Source organism: Prionailurus viverrinus, chromosome E1, assembly GCF_022837055.1.
Source record: "Prionailurus viverrinus isolate Anna chromosome E1, UM_Priviv_1.0, whole genome shotgun sequence".
Classification (NCBI taxonomy): domain Eukaryota; kingdom Metazoa; phylum Chordata; class Mammalia; order Carnivora; family Felidae; genus Prionailurus; species Prionailurus viverrinus.
This window is the reverse complement of record NC_062574.1, coordinates 48,641,008-48,663,952: the sequence shown is the minus strand read 5'-3', so window position 1 is coordinate 48,663,952 and position 22,945 is coordinate 48,641,008. Positions and strand designations below refer to the sequence as shown.

Sequence of the window (22,945 nt, the reverse complement as noted above, 5' to 3'; positions counted from 1 at the left end):
AAATATTTTGCAGTGAAATGATGCGGTGTTGGAAATTACTTTCAAAATAATCTAGGTGGGGAGAGGGAGGAGTAAGGGCTAAGGCGAAATAAGATCGGTCCTAGGTTGATAATTGTTCATTGTATGATTCTGTCCGCTTTTGTACACTTGGAAATGACCAATGTTTGAGTTACCACATTTGAAATTACCAATAATAAGACGTTTTTCACACACACGAAAAAGATGGCTTGTCACCACTGAGGCTTACGTTGGATTGTTTTTAAATCAGTTTTATTGGGCAATTGTCGAAAATGCACAAGAAACTCTCCCGAGCGACATACCACAGAGTTACGTGAAAAGATCAGTCTCCAGTCTCTTTTTTTTAGCACATGTACATGGACCTCTTATTATGTGGCAGACACTGTGTGAAGCATAAAGAAGAGTACAGTGTGGGGGCGCCTGGGTGACTCAGCTGGTTGAGCGGCCGACTTCGGCTCAGGTCATGATCTCACAATTCATGGGTTCGAGCCCCACATCGGGCTCTGTGCTGACCGCTCAGAGCCTGGAGCCTGTTTCGGATCCTGGGTCTCCATCTCTCTCTGCCCCTCCCCTGTTCACGCTCTGTCTCTGTCTCAAAAATAAATAAACATTAAAATATATATATATATATATATATATATATATATATATACAATTTATAAAATAAGCCATAAGAGACGCCTGGGTGGCTCAGTCCGTTGAGCATCCGACTTCGGCTCAGGTCATGATCTCACAGCTCGTGAGTTCTAGCCCCGCGTCGGGCTCTGGGCTGACCGCTTGGAGCCTGGAGCCTGCTTCACATTCTGTGTCTCCCTCTCTCTGTCTGCCCCTAAGCCACTCACATTCTGTCTCTGTCTCTCTCAAAAATAAGTAAACATTAAAAATATATATAAAAAAGGATGAGTACCGTGTGGAAGGGGAAACGGAGAAGTGCGGGGGTCAGGTGTGGCTGCCGGTGACCCGGACCCCCCAAGCAAAAGTGTCATGACGGAACAGAAGTTTATGTCCCTCACACGTGAATGGCGTCCAAGGCTGGTACGGTGTCTCATCATCACTATCAATTGCCGATTCCCCCAAAGGGCCACCCTGATGACCCAAGGCTACGGTGATTAAGTCAAGTCCAGCAGGGGAGAGCTCTACCTTAACCAGAGTCAGCCTGGAGACACTCTTGGTGGGTCAGCGGGGGGGGGGAGGTCGGGGGCACATTTCAGGGGATGTGAGTCTGGGCTTAAGCGTTCGAGGCAGCTGTCTCAACACCGGGACCAAGAAGGACTAGGTCCGTTCGGTGATGTAGTTGTTTGGACCTGACGGATACGGCAAGGAACGGGTCTTGAAGATTTGAGCCTCGACGAGTACACGGCCGTCCGACAAACAAGCTGTTTGCCAAGATGAGCCATCTTTCGTTAGAAGGCAGTATTTTTTCATGAGTTTCCCGAAGCAAACGGTGAAGCCGTTCGTTGGTTTACGGTCTTCTCTTCCCCGGCCAGGCATCTTCCAGACACACCGCGAGTCGTGTTGACACCGGAGTCCCGAAAGGCAGGCTGTGTGGACGCGGGCGGTCTCGTCTCTCATCGGCGGGGCCACGGGGTCCTTCTGTCTTGCTGCCTTGTCTTATCTCAATGTTTCCTGCACCCCCCAGCCAGCAAGGAGGAGGAGAGCGAAGGTGAGGATCTAACACCCCTCCTCGATGGCGCTTTGTGGATGTAACGCGTGTGCGTGCACAGTAGTGCGTGCGTGACAAGGCAAAGGGCAGGACGGCCGGTGGGACGGCGGAGCACCGGTGGAGGTGACGTGACGTGGCCCCGCTCATCTGCCGCAGCACCCCTGGCTCTCTTCCTCAGACTCGCAAGTTGTACTACGAGAGAATTCTGAGACACCTGGAGTGGGCACCCAGCTCCATGAGCCTTCTTCCTACTAAGCTCCTCACCTGCTGTCACCTCTCGTTGGGTAGACGGAAGCCTTGATGGGGACCCTGGGACGGAAACCGAAGAGTCCCAAGTTCTGGCATCCATAAAGAGACCCGCTGGTTCCTTTGGGTTGCTCAGCTGAGTGTCCACTAGGAGCCCGAATCTAAAGCTCCTGTTCCGTGTGGCCACCTCCGTGTGGCTGATGCGTCAGGACGTGGATGGATGTGGATCCCTGGGCCGCTCACACCTGGGCCTGGGCACAGACCCTGTGGCTGTTAGCGTCTTCCCCAATAGAAGTAACCTGAGCTGGGGACACTGTCACTGTCCCTGCAGCCACATCTTCTCCATCGCTCTTGGTGCCCTTTCAGGAGTCATTCCGAGGGAAGCATGGGAAGGTGGTGACACCGAGAGGTTTGGGGATATGTTTTAAGGGGACGGTCATTCAGGGGAGACGCGGGGAGCCAGGTGACAGTCTCGGCTCAAATTCCAGCCTCTGGAGCCCAACCTCTTCCCCACAGCAGCCAAAGAAACGGGAAATAAGGTCTGAATGATCCCTTTGAATGTGACTGAGAGTCAGGGTCAATTAAGTATCCAGGCTGTGTGACAGGCCCAATGGCACTTATAGTCCGGTGGCCCTCCCCCCCGCCCCCGCGTTGGTCCTTTACACATTGGTCAGTCACAGGGACATGTCAGCCCTCTTCCACGTCTGGAAGAGATTACTTTCTCCTTTGGTGGCAAAAGACAGCCTTGCAAAACATGACAGATTCTCCTGACACGGGCCATCTGGCGAAGTTTCCAGCCTGGAGAAGTCTGGGGGTTGGGGGAGGTAGATTCCCCCACAGGCACAACTTCCTAATTGCGCTCTGGCGGTCAGCCAGTGGCCTTGAGCGAATACCATTGCCTCATTTCCAACCTGGGAAAACTTGAGGCCAGGAAGCCAGATTTGCAAAAGTTACCATCCGACCTTACCCATCTCTGAAACATTTCCCTTCAATCCGGAGAGGGCAGAGCTCCCGCCTTCTTAATTGGTTTGGCCGCCGAAGTCTTCCCTCTTCCAGGGCACCCTTAAGGCTGCCGGCAGAATATTCTCTCTCGAAACCACCAACGCAAACTCACCCCTTCACTCGACACCTGCACTGACGACAGAAATCAATGTAAGCATCAAAGCCTGCCATCCGAGGTCTTCCATAAATCTGCTCCCCAGCTTTCCTCTGTCCAGAATGATTTTATTTCCATCCCCCCGCTGTCTGTTCCCTGATCCGTGCCTTTGTTAACTAGGCAAACACTTATTCGGCTCCTTAATTTATTCAGACACCATATCGAGCGCGGGAGTGTGGGAAGATACACTATATAAAAGCAGATTTTCCCTCCAGGTGCTCAGCCTACGGCACAGGACAGACGTGGAAACGGCGAAGATGTAGCTGCTGAGTTCCACAGCCCTCCCCGAAGCCTTTCTTGTCACCTGCTCTTTCTCTAGATGCTTATGTGCTTGGCACTTCGTGGAAGGCAAGCCGTCTTCAGCAGAGCCCGATGCAGGGCTCGAACCCATGAACCGTGAGATCATGACCTGAGAGCCAAGGTCGGCCGACCAACCGAATGAGCCACCCAGGCACACACCCCCCCACCCCCCACCCCCTAGCCTTTATTCTGAGTGCATTAAACACATCTCTCCATCCCATGGACTGAGCTGAAGCATCCTTGAGGGCGGTGGTCTCCCCACCCTGGTCTGTCCTCTGTGTCACCAGGCTAGGACATCTAGAGCCTAGGGAAGCAGCCTGGCTTAGGAGGCAAATTGTTGCGTGTGCCCTGAGAAGCACAGCACTCCTCCAGTGAGATTTAGGACAACAAAGGATGGCCTGAGGCCTTTCAGCTTCCGGCTCAGAGAAATAAAAATAGCCAACCCAATCATACTTCTTTTTGGTTTGTTTGTTTGTTTGTTTCGCAAAATATAGTCCTGGCTTCTCCGCCCCATGCAGCTGTGTGGCACTTTCCTTGTAGGCTAGAGGGGGACTTAGGTTAGCAAGCCAGCAGTGGGTCCCCAGGCTGCTCTGCTGGTGACACAAGCTGGGGGTGGGGTTGGCCCGGCAGGACCCACGGAGTGCTAACAAGGGACCGACCAAAGGTCACACAACAAGGGGACCCTGAGCGAGGAATGAGAAGCCGATCCCTCGGGGCGCCTGGGTGGCTCGGTCAGTTGAGCGTCACACTTCAGCTCAGGTCGCGATCGCGCGGTTCATGGGTTCGAGCCCCGCGTCGGGCTCTGTGCCGACAGCTCGGAGCCTGAAGCCTGGAGCCTGCTTCGGATTCTGTGTCTCCCTCTCTCTCTTCCCCTCCCCTGCTCACACTCTGTCTCTCTCTCTCTCTCTCTCAAAAATAAATAGACATAAAAAAAAAAAAAGAAGCAGCTTGAGCCCTCTAAATCTGATCAATGAAGCATCTGTCCCAAGGCTAACTGTGGACGGCAGCACTTTCAGTCTGTGGCCCAGAGGTCGCCCGCTTTCTCTGTGAAACAGATAAAAGAGGGCCTGCCTCAGACCCCAAAATCTCCCGTCACCCCAAAGGCTTTTGAACATGGTGGGGGGGGGAGTATTTCCGCTCAATTCCTTATTTGGGGCGCCGCCCACAGCCAGCCGTCCGTCCGACAGCTCTGCCTCCAGAATGTTCTGTGGCCTCCCGCTGAGAACCACGCATCTGCTCATTCCACACCTCGCTGAAAATCCCATCTCTCAGCCCTTCCTACCATGGCAGCGCCTGATGGAACCATGGCTGTAGCCCAGAGCGGCTTCGGAGGCCTTGCTCTTCCAGAGGGGGGGGCAAGAAATTTTTTTTTTTAATTGGATGTTGATGGGATTTGGTGTCAGAAAACGTTTCTCACAGGGTTTTCAAGCTTAGATAAGAAAACGTGTGCGAAAACCCTTTGTAAACGGCGAGGCTGTATGCAAAGGCTTCCCACGGCCAGACATCTTACAGCTCTGCCTCCGGAACGTTCTGTAACCAGAGATTATTATGACCCTGCCTACGCCTCTGGTTGGTTGCTAGAACCATCCTCTGTTTATTTAGATAAGCCCTTCTCCATCTGAAATTTCCCCCCAAACCCAAAAATAACAAACACAGAGTGCTGATCAAAAGACCAGTCTTCGCCTGAATGGCTGCAGACCCAGACCTGCCCGCTTTCTTGGTAAAGCGCCTTCGATAATTATAAGCTAGATAGGACTTGAAGGTGTCGGGGAAATGCAGGCAGAGGCGGTCACCTTGCTGAGCTGGGCACGGCAGCCCCGGTCACCGGTCACCCTCCACGTTCGGAGAGCTCACTCCGCTCTGAAGTGCTAAGGCGACCTTCCTCCACACCCCCCGGGGACAAGAGGTACACCTTTGAACTTCACACACCAGGGAAAGGAGACTTTTTACCACCAGCAGGCTCAGGAAGCACCCAAAGCCAGAGGACAAAGACATCTCTGTCCTTGGTGACCAAGGCTGACCTCTGTGTCCGGGCTGGCCTTGTTGAAAGGTTCAGGACGTGCACCTGGAGAAGAGCTGGCATCACAGGCAGGGACGTGAAGGACTTCTCTGGGGACCGGCTTCTTAGCGGCTCAGAGAGTCTTTCTCCGGTGCTGACGACCTGAGTTCATCCCACACTCCAGGAAACCAAGGTACGGGGAGGCCTGGTTGTTTAAACCCTGCAGAGAGGGGCGCCTGGGTGGCTCAGTCGGTTGAGCGGCCGACTTCGGTTCAGGTCACGATCTCGCGGTCCGTGAGTTCGAGTCCCGCGTGGGGCCCTGTGCTGACAGCTCGGAGCCTGGAGCCTGTTTCAGATTCTGTGTCTCCCTCTCTCTGATCCTCCCCCGTGCGTCCTCAGACGTTCTGCTCAGCGCGGCTGAGCCAAGAACGTCTCTGGCCTTAAGCCATTTCCATATGGGCCCTGAGTAGCAGTCTGAACTGTCCCGACTTACAAATCCTTTAACTAACAAGTGGCAATAACCTGCACGACTTTTTAATGTTCCATTTATTCTTCCAAGCGTCTGTGGTTCGGAGATCTAGAATCGCGGCGCTCCTGAGTGCCGAGCACATGACATAATGGAGGGAAGAAACGCTCCACAGCTTTGCCAGCCAGGGAGGAAGTTCAAGTTTCAGCAGGCTCAGCGGAGTTAAAGGTACCCTGCACTCGGCGAGAATAATAGGAAGAATTTTCTTTCCCTTTCTTTACTTTTTTTTTTTTTTTTGGTAGTAATCTCTGCCCCCGGCGTGGGGCTCGAACTCACAACCCCAAGATCAAGAGCGGCACGCGAGCGGACCCAGCAACACACTTCCGCCAAAGCCCTCCACGGCGGGGCCGACCACACGACGGTAATTTTAAGCTTTTAAAAAATTAGCACAGTTATTTATTTTATTATGTTTCATTTTAGGGAGCGCACCCGTGCGTGTGTGAGCAGGGGAGAGAGAGAGAGAGAGAAAGGGAGAGAGGGTCTTTTTTTTTTTTTTTTAATTTTTTTTTTTAACGTTTTTTTAATTTATTTTTGAGACAGAGAGAGACAGAGCATGAACGGGGGAGGGGCAGAGAGAGAGGGAGACACAGAATCGGAAACAGGCTCCAGGCTCTGAGCCATCAGCCCAGAGCCCGACGCGGGGCTCGAACTCACGGACCGCGAGATCGTGACCTGGCTGAAGTCGGACGCTTAACCGACTGCGCACCCAGGCGCCCCGAAAGGGAGAGAGGGTCTTAAGCAGGCTCCACGCCCAGAGCAGAGCCCGACGCAGCGGGGCCCTGACCCGAGCCGATGTCTAGAGTCGGACGCTTCACCGACCGAGCCACCCAGGTGCCCCTGTCATTGTTTAAGTTATAAAATAACATCTGCCATAGTAGACTGTCTACAAGGCACCCATCCCACGGCTTCAGTCCTCAACGCCCCGACTTTGTTCAGGCATTTGCCCCGTCCACGTTACGGGGCCCCAGGGCCACCTCCGGGCAGGTAGACCAGGTGCGTCTAAGGCATCCCTTCTCCCACAGACAGATTTTTTTTTTTAATTTTATTTTTACATGTATTTATTTTTTTTTGAGAGACAAAGTGAGAGTGGGGGAGGGGCAGAGAGAGAGGGAGATGCAGAATCCGATGCAGGCTCCAGGCTCCGAGCCATCGGCACAGAGCCCGTCGCGGGGCTCGAACTTGTGAACCGCGGGAGCGTGACCTGAGCCGAAGTCGGAGGCTCAACCGACTGAGTCCCCCGGGCGCCCCTCCCACGGACAGATTTGGGAGTGAGCGTGTCACCCAGTTGTGACCAATGAGACCTGCAGGGAAGTCTGCCAGGGGGTGCCGGAAGGGTTCCCGCACTCTGAAAAGGGAGACACGGAAACAGAAGTCCCCTATGTCTGTGTCTGGCCCTGTTGTGCCCGCTCGGGTCCCTGAGGCTGTTACCGTTGGGCCGTGTGCATAAGAGGAGCCACGTGTGGTGGGGAGGATGCTGGGGCCTCCGGGAGGAGGTGGAAGCAGCAGAGGGAGTCTCTGGTGACGTGTCCTTGCCACGCGTGGGGCCCTCCTTCTGCCAGACATCCAGTCCCGTGAACCCATCGGCGTCCTCACCGGGGGCCCAGTTTCACGCCACGTGTTCCGTTCCTCGTAGCGAAAAGCCACCCGAGCGCAGGCTCAACTTAGAAACGTGTTTAAAGGCGGACGCACATACAGAAGAAAAGAAAAATCACCTGCAACGCCACCAGGCCGTCATAACCACAACGTAGGTTTTGGTGACTTCCGTCGCCCTTTGGTGGTGCCATTTCGACGCGTCGTTGCCTAAGGGCGACGCTCGCTGCCTGGATAAAAAATTCCAACGGAGGGGTGGCCGAATGCAGAGACAGCACCGAGCTGCCGTGACCCCTCCCTCTCGGTGGGGGACCCTTTGCGGTGTTTTCCGAGGCCTGAGCTGCCTGCCCGACTCATGAAGACCCACATGGTCTGTTGAGCCCGCGGGTAAACTGCGCTTTTTTTTTTTTTAATTTTTTTTAATGTTTATTTATTTTTTTAATTTTTTTTCAACGTTTTTTATTTATTTTTGGGACAGAGAGAGACAGAGCATGAACGGGGGAGGGGCAGAGAGAGAGGGAGACACAGAATCGGAAACAGGCTCCAGGCTCTGAGCCGTCAGCACAGAGCCCGATGCGGGGCTCGAACTCACGGACCGCGGGATCGTGACCTGGCTGAAGTCGGACGCTTAACCGACCGAGCCACCCAGGCGCCCCTAAACTGCACTTTCAAGATCGGGGTCAGAGAAGGGAGACGCAACGGGAGGGGGCGCCCCTACTCCCCTCTGTGAGCGGGGCTGGCCTGGGCGGAGTGATAAGGTGGAGAGATCCCGGGCTTAGCGCGCAAGGATCCGGGCTCCCATTCCCGGGTCACAGTGGCAGGCGGTGTGGCCTTGGGCAGGACCCTTCACCGTTCTGGGACGAGTTGCTCGTCTGTAACACGGGGAGAATCACGCCTAGAGCTGTTGTAAGGGTTGGAGCGAACGCACGCGGCGGGGCCATTGTTCAAAATCCTTGTCAGTTTCCCGTACCTTTTTCTAGACTTTTCTGCCGTATCCTGAACCCCCTTTTCCCTGCTCTCTGCTGTCCTCGCTCTATCTGTGTCCACCGGGGGGTTCTTAGTCGCGGACAACGGAGTCCGTTGCGGCTGGTTCAAGCCAAAGAGGTTTCTGAAGGGGGGTGGGGGGGCAGGGAGCTCACGGGGTTAGAGATGCCGCCACCGGGCAGGCTTCCAGGAACAACCGGAGAACCGGCTCACCGACGGGGCCGCACCAGGATCGGGAAGCTGCCAAGTCAGGATGTTGCTACCTTGGCTCCCGTCTCCAGAACCGGGCTCGCTCTGCCACAGTAGATGCCCCCAACACCGTGCCCTGTCCCCTACCCCTGCCTGCGGCGTGAGTGCTGAGTCAAGTCTCCCGCAGAGCATGCGATTAGTTGAATCTAAATCGCACATCTGAGCGCCAGCGGGTCTTACGTTTCCGCTTTGGAAAGGGGACACCTGCAATCTGGAAATCTGAGCACAATCCACGTGTAGAGAGAGGTACAAAACCTCTGGGGCAGCCTCAGACTGTGGTGGGGAGAAGATCAAGGACACATGCTTGGGAGTCACGCACCTGCTTCCCCGTCCATCGGAGGTGACTCGGTGACAGGCTCCGGTGTGACCCCAGCTGAGCTCAGACGCGAGAGGCGAGGCCAGGAGCCCGAACAGGCCATTCCTGGGGTACATGGTTGATGGGTCCTGCACATTTTGTACTTTTAAGAACATGCTTGGGTGGGGTTCAGGACATGGTACCCCCAAATTTGGCATCTTGGCACGTTAAATATTGCAAGCTAAAGGAATTTGAGAAGACAACAGAAGCAGGAAGTTCAGGCCGACCTCCCTCCACTTTTCCCTGACATAGGTCATAAAATCCTGACATGAGAGGCACCTGGGGGGCTCAGCTGGTTGAGCGTCTGACTCTTGATCTCAGCTCAGGTGTTGATCTCAAGGTCGTGAGTTCAGGCCCTACGTTGGGCTCCATGCTGGGCGTGAAGCCTAGAAAGGAAAGAAAAGAAAGAGAGAGAGGGGGGGTGGGGGGAGAGAGAGAGAGAGAGAGAGAGGGAGAGAGAGAGAGAGAAAGAGAGAGAGAGAGGGAGGGAGGGAGGGAGGAAGGAAGAAAGAAGGCAGGGAGGGAGGGAGGAAAGAAGGAAGGAAAGAAATAAAGGGAGAGAGAGAGAGGAAGGAAGAAGGGAAGGAGGGAGGGAAGAAGGAAGGAAGAGAGGGAGAGAAAGAAAGAAAGAAAGAAAGAAAGGAAGGAAGGAAGGAAGGAAGGGGAAGGGAAAAGAAGGGAAGGAAGAAAGAGGGAGGGAGGAGGAAGGAAGGAAGAGAGAGAGAGAGAAAAGAAAGAAAAGAAAGACGGAAGGAAGGAAGGAAGAAATCGATCCTGGGGCACCTGAGTGGCTCAGTCGGTTAAGCGTCCGACTTCAGCTCAGGTCATGATCTCACGGTTCTTGGGTTCGAGCCTCGCAACAGGCTCTGTGCTGACAGCTCAGAGCCTGGAGCCTGCTTCAGATTCTGTGTCTCCCTCTCTCTCTACGCCTCCCCTGTTCGTGCTCTGTCTCTCTCTCTCTCTTTCTCAGAAATAAACATTTAAAAAAAAAAATCCTGATGTGAGAGGTGCCCTCCCTCTGCCCAGGGCAAAGGGGGCATCTCTGACGCCAGGGGGACGCCAGGAAGAATCCCAACAAACGGCCCTTCCGAGCGTGCCCCCGCTCACCACCCTTACCTCTAATTTTTGACCTGTCACATTCCTCCACGACCCTCCACTCGGCCTCAAACCCGGCACAAAAATACTCAGGTTTAACCGTTTCCTCACGTGTTCATTTCCTCGTGACAACTCCCGGTGTCACAAACAACCTCTACTCCGTAACCGTTGGGTGTTTTTCTCCGCGAACGTCGTTGTCGGTTTAATTTTCAGACCTCGCCGGGGACATTCTTCCTCCCTGTGCTTGTCCACTTTTATCTCCGGCGGACGATCTCTCGGCCAGACTGGCCCTCTCCTCAGGGATGAAGATATTACTCATTACGTACCCTCGGACGTGCTATTTTGCACTCACTCAGCCTAAGTGACGTTCGTCACATACACCCCCCCCCCCGTTCTGCAGGCGCTAAAAGAAACCCTGCTTCCTGTCCTGCCAGAGAGCTGGACGCCTTCACGACAACCCGGTCTCCTCTCCCACCGGGTACGGGCCGTTTGTGAGCCTTTCCTCCAGCGACTGCGGTGATTTGAGCCTCGGTGTCTCAACTCCGGAGAGACTCAGGTGTTTCTTGCGTGGCTGGGGGCCTGGAAATGACCCGCAACCCCTAAGGAGGGTGGGTGGCCAAGTGATCTGCTGAAGACTTACTTTCCTTCCCCCATCGCTGCTCGCGGAGGCCCATTTTCCTGGCTGTTAATCTAGCTCTTGGGACCCTGCTCGGGAAGCCAGCCAAGCCAGCCGCTGCCTCCATCCCGTCGAAGAGGGTGGCGAGGCTACTGGAAGGTGCTAGTTACTTCTTTCCTGTTCCGGACCCCCTGGGATCACCTTGCCAGCCAAAGCCTGCGCTCCCTGCGTACAAAGACAGGAACGCGCTTACAGAGGTGATGCTGATGTTACCAGAGACGCCAGCGGGTCTGTGTCCTACCCGCACGCGTGTGAGAACAGTTACGTGACAGAGGCTCCCATGCTGCGGAAATGTAACCTTGACTCAGGAAAGATGACCTTCTCTGGCCACGGCTCTCCCTGGGTTAAATGCCATTCCTGGACCGGCAGCTGGAAATACTCTGTCCTTTGTTACCTTTGGACTCAGTGGCGCCCGAGTGTGCGTTACAGAAGAGAAAAGCGTCCGTTGCCACTTGGAAAGTGTAGGGCTCAAAGGACAGTCTGACACGGGTGGAGACAAAGGGGCCTCATTCACATTCCCTCCCTTCTTTGTCCTTTCTAGTTAGGGTGACAGGTGTCCCGGTTGGCCCAAGGCAGTCTCCGGGTATGCCTGTAGACTCAGAGTAATTATTCACAATGCCCTCCTGTCGCTCTCAGAAGTGACCTGGTTGGACGACACATTTTAAGATCATCGGTTTGTAGCGGTCGACAAGAGGGAGACAAGGCCTCTCTGTGGAGACGGACCCCCTTGAGAGCCTGCCCGGATAAGAGGCGTTAGGTTGAAGAAAGCAGCACTTTTTCCAAACCCTTCCAAAGAGCCCTCTGCGATGCCCACCCTTCGTGGCTCTGAGCAGCCACACACCCCCAGCTCGTGAGCCACTGGGGTGACCAAGCTAAGTCAGGTGGACCTGTTGGCCTTCTGGGTGTGATTAGAAAATCACGCTATTCCTGCCATCCAGCTGACCCGGCAGCCGCCCAAGATGAAAGGCCAGTCTTGCTGCTGGGCCCCCAAGTCTCAGGCCTTCCGGTCGCAGGTTCAAGGGCACATGGGTGCCAGGCTGGCGCAGGAGCTCTTGTTTTTAGGGTCTTCTGACCATGCCGGGTCCCATCACGGCCCGTTCTGCCATCGACATAGATCCGCAGCTAGAGAGATGGGAATACAAGGGAGGGCCGGGCAGGGGTCTTCAGGGAGCCTCAAAGATCTGACACCGCCCCCCCAAACTTAACCTTTTGCCTCCAGCTCCACGGTAACAAAGGCACACCTAATCCCTCAGCCCTGAGAATGTTTCTTCCTGCAGGAGACGGCCAAGGCCAACAGGGGGATGGGTTTTCCTGAGCCATCGCTGGGGACAGACCAACTCCGTGGAGCAAATTCTCCTCTAGGGCTTGATCCGTGAAGTTACTCTATAATTCATCAGCTCCGTCTAGAAGCTGTGGAACACATCGATCACCATTAGGCTGTCAAAACATCCATTCAGCCGGCAAGAATAGCTTATTAGAGTTTTTAAAAATACCAGTCGTTTGCAAAGACGTTGGTCGGGTCTCTGCATCTCTGCGTGCACCCAGAAAGTGCCTCTGCACACAGGTTAGTTCGCTAGCGTTTCCTGCAAAGGAGAGAGAGAGGCTGGAGACCGTGGGGGCTCAGCGGACCCAGAGAGCAACACCTTTGGCATCAAAAGGATGCTGAACGTTTAATTTTGTAAACATGGGGTGTTGGCCTGTAAGTCACGGTCCAAAATCTCCCCCAGCCCGAGGCCTGGCCCCCACTCACATCCACAGTCCACGAAGAAGGGTCAATTCTACAGTCGGTGGGCGAGTATCTTGCCTGGTAGCTTCTTGGAGGAATGGGCAGAGGTTGCGGAAAAGTCTGTGGACCTCCACGGTTGTTCGAACACGTTGTCGCTGGCAAAAGCGCCTCTTTGAATTTCAAGTCAAAAATCCTGACCTTGTGTGTTTGTGTTAGTGCTCAGACTTGTAAACACAATACAAACACAGCAATAAAAATACTGGGTTTCTTTTTTTTTTTTTTTTAATGTTCATTTATTTTGGAGGGGGAGGGGCAGAGAGAGAGAGAGGGAGAGAGAGAATCCCAAGCAGGCTCCACGCTGATGGTGTGGAGCCCGACGTGGGGCTGGATCCCACGAACCCTGAGATCATGACCTGAGCCGAAATCAAGAATCAGACACTCAACAGGCTGAGCCTCCCAGGCGTCCCCAGAATAGTTGACTTGAATTCAACTTTGCCCCAAGAGCCAAGTCCATCGTGCTGGGGCTCAAGGGCTTGCTGTTCCGGGAAGCACACGCCTCTCTCCCTTTCTGGAACGTTGAGCCTCTCCCACCTAGAAGGGCTTTTGTCCCAGTATCTGCTCTAAGAAATCCCACTCCACCCCTCACGGTTCCGTTCCTCCGTGTAACACCCAGATGCTAAGGTCAGAATTAATTCCTCTTTCCTCTGGACTCAGGGTCGGGGGTTTTGCTCACACAGTCATTAATGCTCTCAGAATGGGGCGCCTGGGTGGCTCCGTCGGTTGAGCGTCCGACTTCAGCTCAGGTCACGATCTCGCAGTCCGTGAGTTCGAGCCCCGCGTCGGGCTCTGTGCTGACAGCTCAGAGCCTGGAGCCTGCTTGGGATTCTGTGTCTCCCTCTCTCTGCCCCTCCCCCGTTCGTGCTCTCCCATTCTAAAAAACAAATGAAAACATTAAAGAAATAAAAGATTCTGCCTGATTTAGCCATTCCACAGACACACCAACTCCCTCCAGGAGCGAGAACACCCCAAAATGGGCTCGTTCGCATCTTTACAGCCTTGTGAATTTTTGTAGGGTGTACAAAGACATACGAGTCAAAGCTCTCTCATTTCTTCCTTTTAATTTTCTTTACGGCACAATGAACGGACTTCAAAACGGGGCTTGACAGAGAGGCTCTTAAATGTAAGTGTTCCTGCTTTATTCTGCCAAGTACTCCCAGGTACTTGGAAAACATCTCCCAGGACCAAACTTAGCTGCCAAAGGCCAAGGGCCTGGAGCATTAAGCAGACGCTACAACCACAGAAACGCTCTGCCTGACAGTCCCCAGGAGAAAAACCCACATTTGCGTTCAGCGGTCTATCTGTAACCGGTGGACGTCAGACCCAGGAAAGAGCTGGAAGGGGGAAGTTTTCTGGAGTGAACGATTCAAGGCAAAACAAGAAAACAGATCTGAAAGTAGGACCCTTTCAGATCAAAGAGGGGCCCTTTGCTCCAGCAGTTCATGGCGGTGGGCCTCCAGAAAATGCGAGCCCGCGGGGACTTAATGGTTTGACGTTTGTGCCTGACTCCTGAATCAGGAGGTGGGGTGGAGGGAAAGGAGAGGCTCCTAGGACCTCTACGCTAATGGCATTTATCACAGATCTCCAGGGGGTCCACACGGTATTGTTAGAAAGGTCTCACTTAGGGCACCTGGGTGGCTCAGTCGGTTAAGCATCTGACCTTGGCTCAGGTCACGATCTTATCGTTGGTGAGTCTGAGCCCCACTTTGCTTTGGGTGAGCCCTGCTTCTCTCTCTCTCTTTCTCTCTCTCTGACCCTTGTGGGATTTTCTCTCTCTGCCCCTCCCTCACCTGTACCCTCTCTCTCCAAAATAAAATTAAGGGCACCTGGGTGGCTCAGTCGGTTGAACATCTGACTTCGGCTCAGGTCATTATCTCACTGTTCATGAGTTCGAGCCCTGCATCAGGCACTGTGCTGACGGCTCAGAGCCTGGAGCCTGCTTTGGATTCTGTCTCCATCTCTCTCTGCCCCTCCCCTGTTCATGCACTGTCTCTGTCTCTGTCTCTCTCTCTCTCAAATATCAATAAACATTAAAAGTTTTTAAAAATAATAATCATAAATAAAATAAAATAAAATAAAATAAAATAAAATAAAATAAAATAAAATAAAATAAAATAATAAATAAAAAGGTCTCACTTAAGCAGGGGTAGCACAGTGGCCTCTCCTTCCCACCCTGGGGAGTATTTTAGGTCTATGAGTTAGGATAAGAGGTTGTGTTTACAGCACATCAGGAGCAACTATGGCCTAATGTGGAAACAATAAGAAGGGATAGTTCGTGTTTAACTGCATCGCACTCACAGGAAGCACGGAGGCCTCGGAGATCTTCACTTCTGAACTGCTGTTTGTCCCAAAGACAGTGGTCCGCTCGGCCCGGCAGTGTTTCCGGGAAAGACATGCCGACAGACAGATTCCCCCAGGCTGGTATCCGTTCTTAACTGGTTCTTCACCTGCTGTGTGGCCGCAGCTACATTTTCGGGTGCATTTTGGCCCCGTGATCCAGAAGGTGCCCAAGAGTAGGGGGTGGGGCTGGCCGGGAAGCAACCGTGCGGACGCTCCCGTGGTCAGAGGTAGCACTGCCCCGTCTGGGACACGGGGGGAGGTGAGCGGGCGACCTTGCGGAAACAAAGAACATCGGAGTATCGTCATGTGTTTGTTTCACCTGTTTGCAAAAAACTCCCGTGTGGAGCATCCTTTTGTTTCAGAAGTTAAACCTGAAAGCCTGATCGGAGTTTTAAGCAGAAGAGCGGTTCTTCTGGCTAAGAAGATGGCTCTCGCCTGTCCAGGAGCACGAGAGGCTCCAAGGGTGGTGACAATGCGTGGCGGTCTGCTCAAGGCTTCGGCACTTTGGGTTCATCTCTCTGAACGTCAGAGGCTCAGGCACGCGATCAGGTGCTCAGCACCACACTGGGATGCTCTCGCCTCGGCGAGTGGCGTGAGATTCAAATTGCCTCACTGCAAAAGCGGTACATGCGTTCCCAGGAAAACTTCTGAAAATACAGACGAGGGAAAAAAGGGGCGGGGCGTGGGCGGAAGACCAGCCTTCTCAACTTTTTCGGGTATGCCCGCGGTCGGCAGAAGGATGTCTCCCAGTGTCCACACCCGAAGCCTGGAACCTGTGATATGTTAGGTCACACAGGGGATAAGGGGCCACACGATGAAGCCGATGGAATTAAGGGTGCTAATCAGCTGACCTTAAAATATGGAGATCTGGGGTGCCTGGCCGGCTCACTGGGTAGTGCACATGACTCTTGAACTCGGGGTTGTGAGTTCGGGGCCCATGTCGGGGGCAGAGATCACTTGAAAGTAAAATCTTCGGGGCGCCTGGGTGGCGCAGTCGGTGAAGCGTCCGACTTCAGCCAGGTCACGATCTCGCGGTCCGTGAGTTCGAGCCCCGCGTCGGGCTCTGGGCTGATGGCTCAGAGCCTGGAGCCTGTTTCCGATTCTGTGTCTCCCTCTCTCTCTGCCCCTCCCCCGTTCATGCTCTGTCTCTCTCTGTCCCAAAAATAAATAAATGTTGAAAAAAAAATTGAAAAAAAAAAAAAAAAAAAAGAAAGTAAAATCTTCAATGGGGCGCCTGGGTGGCTCAGTCGGTCAAGCGTCTGATTTTGGTCTAGGTTGTGATCTCGCCATTCCCGAATTGGAGCCCCAAGTTGGGCTCTGTGCTGACAGCTCAGAGCCCGGGGCCCGTTTCGGATTCTGTGTCTCCCTCTCTCTCTGCCCCTCCCCTGCTCATGCTCTGTCTCTCTCTCTCTCAAAAATAAATCAACACTAAAAAAATTGTTTTAAATAAAAAGTAATAAACTCTTCAAAAAATAAATAAATACAAACAAAACAGAGAGATCAGCCGGGATTCTCCAGGTAGCCCAACAGAATCACAACGGTCTTTCTGTAGGGTCCTTGATTTCAGCTCAGCGAGACCTGAGCCGCACTTCAGACTCCCAGAACTATAAAGAAAACACATTTGTGTTGTTTCAGGCCACTGAGTTTGTGGGAATTTGTTACAGCAGCTGCAGGAAAGAAACACGACGCCCCCCCTCCCAAGGTCTTCTTTGCATATATATTTTCCACCAAAAAAAGGGACCATGCTGTACATGCTATTTTTTAATGATCTTTTTTTTTTTTTTAATGTTTATTTATTTTTAAGAAAGAGAGAGACAGAGCGCGAGCCAGGGAGGGGCAGAAAGAGAGGAAGATACAGAATCCGAAGCAGGCGCCAGGCTCTGAGCCATCAGCACAGAGCCCGACGCGGGGCTCGGACCCACAAACCGCGAGATCATGACCTGAACTGAAGTTGGGACGCTCAGCCGACTGAGCCCCCCAGGCGCCCCTTTAATGACCTTTTATTGAGGCACAGCGTTCAAACAAAATCCCAGATCCTCAGCAAACAGGTGGAGATCAGGGAGAGGCACACCTGTGTGACCACAGCCCCAGGTCAAGAGCTCTTCCTTGACCAGCTCCCCTCCCCCAGAAACCCCTCACCCTACTCCCGGTCACCCACTCCCCAGAGGGAGTGAGCCCACTATAATTCTTCGACACCACGGCCTAGTGCTCCTGTCCGTGACCTTCCCAGACAAAGTCACACCGTCGGTACACGGCGGGCTGGCCTTTTCATGGAGCCGTAATTCACACACAGCAAAGAGCACAAAATTTAGGCGTGTCTTCACATTCGCAGACACGGATTAACTGCCCTGATAAGGTGAGTCTCAGGACCAGGTCCCCAAAGCTCCCTCCCCACTGCTGGCCGGTCCCCCGTCCTCCCCAAATAACTAGTTTTCTGCCCTCTGCCACCACAGAATGACTTGTGTCCGATTTGGGACTCTGTGTAAACGGCACCCTACAGGATGCGGAGACCCTCGTCCTCGCCCGTCGACATGCCATGAGCCCTTCCCACCGCGCGGCCGTGCCCTGCCTCGTTCGCTCGACTGCCCCTTTCTGTCTCGGGCTGCTTCCGGTGTTCGGTTGATGTTGAGAATAAAACATCTGAGACACCCCAGGCTTCTCCGGCTCACAGAGGCCAGGGGTACAGATCCGCGGCCTGGTTTTCACGCTTGGTTCCAGCCACGTCCGGAACTGATGGAAAGGAGACTGTCCACCCCCCACCCTCAGAAACAGTTGTTTCCTGACAGTCCCAGGGTCCAGGCCGCTGCCTCTCCTCGCGACCTGGCAACCAAGAGGGTATTTCCTCTCTGAGCTCCGTCAACCGGCGTCTGATTACTCCGGTTGGCAAGTCACGGCCGAGAGCTTCGTGTTCCAAGACAGGAACTTTTCTCATGTATTCTTTGGAAGACAAAGAAAGTTCCTCAACGCAAACCAAGTAAACGCGCCCACGCCTCCCTTCTGGGGAATGTGACCGGGGTTGACACCAGTGCCGTTGGCCTGTGGTTGGTCCCAACTATTGTGTTTGCCCCAAAAGTGCGGGATTCGGAAGCACAGGGGAGCCCGGCGTATTCCAAGGAAAATGTTTGCAAGCTGACAAATGACGATAAGATATGACCTCACTTTCAAAAAATGTGCAGAGTAGGGTGTTAGCTTTTTTTTTTTTTAAGTTTATTTATTTTTGAGAGAGAGAGAGAGAGAGAGACACAAAGTGCGAGTGGGGGAGGTGCAAAGGGAGAGGGAGAAACAGAATCTGAAGCAGGCTCCAGGCTCCGAGCTGTCAGCACAGGGTCCGACGCGGGGCTCGAACTCACGGACTGCGAGGTCGTGACCTGAGCTGAAGTCGGACGCTCAACCGACCGAGCCACCCAGGCGCCCCCAGACGTATAATGTAAACACTGCCGAAAGCAGATAGAAAGCACAGCTTTGAACACCTAGTTTCAGCCATTCCTCCTTCAGAGAGAAGCACTTAAAACGCCTGATGAAACACGCTTTGCTACTGTGTCACAGGACTTTTGTCTTGGGACGGCCACAGTTCTCACGGACCTGAGATGAAGGCACATTTGGGGTGGGAGATGCCGCGCGTGCCCACGATAACTTGTAACACTGGGGTCCCCTCCCTCTGGCCCCGCCTCAGGTCCCGTGGGAAAGAGCGAGAGCCCCCCCCGGGGCCGGGCCACCCTCTGCGCCTGTCCCCGACACACACCAGGGCCGCAGGCTGCAGGCCTCGGGTTGGGATGACAGGTCAACTCGGCACCTGGGGACGCGGGATGAAGGTGCCGGAAGAGCCGGGCCGGGCCTGGCGGCACCACCATCAGATGCTACCAAACACGTGGTGTGTGCTTACCCGACAGGCTGGCGGGGCTGAAAACAAGGACACAAATCCCAGCCCCAAAGTGTCCCCTTCGCAGACTGCGGAATGGTACCCATCGGCAAAGGCCCTTCGTCACAGGGACTTTTGGGGGCTGCTGACGCTCTAGCACAAGAAAGCTCCAAAAGCACTCGACCGTCCGCTCGTGTGGGACCTTTAGAACTTCTAGAACCTGGGGCGCCTGGGTGGCTCAGTGGGTTGAGCATCCGACTTCGACTCAGGTCATGATCTCACGGTACGTGGGTTGTTCGGGCCTCACGTCGGGCTCTGTGCTGACAGCTCGGAGCCTGGCGCCTGCTTCGGATTCTGTGTCTCCCCCTCTCTCTGCCCCTCCCCTGCTCATGCTCTGTCTCTCTCTGTCTCAAAAATAAATAAAAAAATCGGGGCGCCTGGGGGGCGCAGTCGGCTAAGCGTCCGACTTCAGCCAGGTCACGATCTCGCGGTCCGTGAGTTCGAGCCCCGCGTCGGGCTCTGGGCTGATGGCTCAGAGCCTGGAGCCTGTTTCTGATTCTGTGTCTCCCTCTCTCTCTGCCCCTCCCCCGTTCATGCTCTGTCTCTCTCTGTCCCAAAAATAAACGTTGAAAAAATAAATAAATAAATAGAAAACATTGGGGAAAAAAAAAAAAAAAAAGAACTTCTAGAACCTCTGTCAAATGAGCCCGTGTGCCGTGGCGGGCAAGAAAGTCAAGAGAAGCACCTCTCACCGCGCCCCCTTTCGACGTCTTCGTGAACTGCCTCCGAGAGAGACCGGAAACCCATCCGAGACATTTTGTATTTGCGCTACTTTGACTCGTTTATGTTTTGTGAGCTTCGACGCAGACGAACGAGACTCTTGTCACTGCCTGTCGCTGGGTGGGTCAGGCACGGCCCGTGTCCAAACCCCGACACGCGCTGGCTGCGGGGCCCTGGCAGCGGCTGTCCCTCCGGCCCCCACGCCCTCATCTGCAGGGTGGGGGACAACGGGGCCTCAGAAATCTGTCCGGAGGAGCAGTGAACGAGATGAAGGCAGTGAGCCAGGCGCGGCGCCCAGGGCGGTGAGGGGTCCTTGGGTGGAAAAGCAGTTCTCCGCCCGCGCCCTCCCCCTGTGGGTGGACGGCGCGGGCGGCCGAATGAATGAGACCCTTCATTGCTACTCCGGAATCTCAGGTCACGGGGGCTGCGCGGTGAGCCTCTGGCTTTCTGCAGGACAGAAGCGACTCCTTCCCAGCAAATCACAGCCCCGCGGGGGTAAACGAGGGCTTGTAGGCGGACACGCCAGGCCCTGCTCGTGGGGCCCGGTGGGCTGTGCGGGCAGGACTCAAGGGAAGTCAGCTGCGGGGTGAGGCCAGGTCACGGCGGGAGGTGGGGGGGGGGGGGGGGGGGGGATGCCGGGGCCTGGAGGCCCCAGCCTGCTTCTTGCCTGACTCTGGAAAGGGCCTGAGTGATTTCAAGTTCCCCTTACTTGGGAGGAGGGAAGTATAGGAGGATGTCCTGGACTCCCAGCAAAGTCAGATAAGAAGGAAGCCAGTGAACGGGTGCAGAGCGAGAGGGGTTTTTGGAGCTGTTTGATTTTCCGAGCTCCCTTTATCTGCCCGAACGCAGAGCCTCCGGAGAGGATCCGAGGGTCGCAAGTGCCCTTCCCAGGCTGAGGGGCAGAGCATAAGCTAGCACTCCCCCCCCCACCAAGTAGGATAAAGAATGGGGTCAAAGTCCTTGCCGTGGTGCCGTGGGAGACTCAGGCAGAGGAGAAACTAACTTCCCTTATCGCCTGCAGCCCGCTGACGAGTCCTGGAAACCAGCAGAATGACCTTCCTCTAGGAGCTCGGCTGCCTCGATGGTGACACTCTGCGGGGGGCAAAAGGGAATCTCGGCTTAACGTGATCCCAACCTCGGGGACCCTGTAAGTCAACTTCCTTCATCTCGACGGCCCCAAGATATATGCTGGCAATCCCTCTCCAAGCTCATGGCCCCCGATACACATCTGAAGGGTCTCGGGACGGAGGTTTTATTAAATGGTAATAAACTGAGTTTTCCCAGCAACAGCTAGCCCCTCAAGGTCCCGGACACCTTGCGTCCAGGATTCCTCAGAGACGTACGCTGTCCCTGCCCCCCTCCCCACCTGAGGGGATACAACCCGTCACCCATCACAACCCCAGCGCAGCACTTCCTGCCCACGGGTCCCGCCCCCCTGTGCCCGTGCTTTAACAAAATCGCCTTTTGGCCCCCAAGACGTCTCAAGAATTCTTTCTCGGCTGTCGGCTCTGGACTCCACGAACCCCACCATCACCCCAAAACTTCATCAGCGGCACTGTCGCGAAACCATCACGCCTGTCACCTATTCAAAAGGCTCATTATCTTTTCTAGAAGTCTTGCTTTCCTGCAAGTGTCCTCCCCTCCTCTCCCCAGGAGCCCTCACCTCTAGCCTCCAGAGACCTTTTTCTGCAAACTCCCGCTAGCAGCATGAATACAAACCGGCCTTTCTCTTGCTCAACTGTCTTTGTCCGTTTCACCTGCAGTAAGGAAAACGCGTGCAGTGACACCTGTTGAGGACGGTGAGGTCGACTCTATTCAGGACCTTCGAGATGGAGATGGGACGGCGGGGACGTGCCGCCGGGGAGAGAGATGGGGTTCGACTCTTGCTAACGCTGCATTTGACGAGGAAGTGCATGGATGGGCCGACGAGAAGGTCCAGGCGCCTGACTGAAGTTTGGTCCAAGAGCCCTGGATAACAGACCTCTCCACCCAGGTAAAAGAGAACAGTGCTCTAAGCGTTAAACCGCATAATAAGCGTTAAACCACAACGTGAGGACCGCCCCCAGGCCACCCACTGAAGGGACCGCAAACACAGAGAGAAAACGTGCTCTTTGCGTTCAGTCCTCACGTAGGCTTGCGATTAATGTGGGGCCGGTGGAGTCTGGCCGTCCCCTCCCAGGACACAGAGGGCATTAGCCTCCTCACATCTCGAAGATTAGGCTCTCTGGGCCCAGGGAAGACATTCCTGAGTTGGGAGCCGCCTGAGACTGATTCAGCCACAAACAGATTAGCAGGGCAGAGAAAGAGAGGCTGGGAATATAGGGAGTAGGGGTGGCGGAGGCTCTTCCCTTGTTCCTTTGCTTTCCTTTCCTTTTTTTTTTTTTTTTTTTTAATTAATTTTTTTTGTTGTTGTTCCTTTACTTTTCAACAATGCCTTATTTTTACAGGGCTTCAGATCCTTCAAAACATTTTTCTTTTTAATGTTTATTTAATTTTGAAGGAGACAGTAAGACAGCATGAGCGGGAGAAGAGTGGAGAGAGAAGGAGACACAGAATCTGAGCCGTCAGCCCAGAGCCCGACGCGGGGCTCGAACTCCCGGACCGCGAGATCATGACCTGAGCCGAAGTCGGACGCTTCACCGACGGAGCCACCCAGGTGCCCTTCCCAACTGCTTTTAAATCCCCGTGTTCTCAGAGACCAGGGAACAAGGGCCACCAACACCGGCTGGGCGTGGGGCCGCCCCTCTTTTCCCGAGGTCCCCAGACCTCGACAGCGGTGTGCCCGACCTGCCAGAAATGCCAGAACTACTTGTTAGGCTTCCACGCCGGGCCCGTGCTTTCCCGTGGGAAGCAGAGTTCCTAAACGTGACAGTTCTGGTGTCAGCACTGGATTAGACACATCCAATCATTTCCTGGTAGGAAGGAGGACAAGTCACTGATGCTATGCACGTAGTTCCTTAGCTGGGAAAGGACTTTCCAAGGCATCACGGCCCGGCCCGATCGCTGCCAGGAACAGGTTGTGGACCAGGCCCGTCTACATACGTTAAATTTCTAGCACACTGTGACGGACTCCGCAAACTTGTATACAAAGGTCAAATCTTGGGGGTTTGCTCCCAGAACCAGGTGGGAGGCCTTGAACAAGCTGCTGACCTGGAGTCTGCTGGGCTCTGCATCTACCTCCTGCCCTTACCGAGAGCCGACCGAGGGGCGTGGGGCGCTCGGGAAAGCATCAGGCTGTGTTTGCTGCCTGAGCCACAACTTTAAGCATTTCCACCGGAAGGAAACTCCAGTCCGCAGGCACGGGTCCCGTGGGCCCAGCCTCTGCT

General features: G+C 54.4%; 1 long non-coding RNA gene across 2 annotated transcripts; it reads left to right on the top strand.

Moving 5' to 3' along the window:
* The first annotated feature begins 5,037 nt into the window (after positions 1-5,037).
* Positions 5,038-22,178, top strand: LOC125152036 (uncharacterized). 2 transcript variants are annotated; one of them, XR_007147028.1, is made up of 6 exons: positions 5,038-5,575; positions 5,942-6,076; positions 6,151-6,269; positions 20,641-20,766; positions 21,383-21,612; positions 22,120-22,178. It is a non-coding gene; the product is annotated as an uncharacterized LOC125152036 (long non-coding RNA). The 2 variants fall into 2 exon arrangements; XR_007147029.1 differs by lacking the exons at positions 20,641-20,766; positions 21,383-21,612; positions 22,120-22,178 and adding an exon at positions 7,542-7,714.
* Positions 22,179-22,945: the final 767 nt, after the last annotated feature.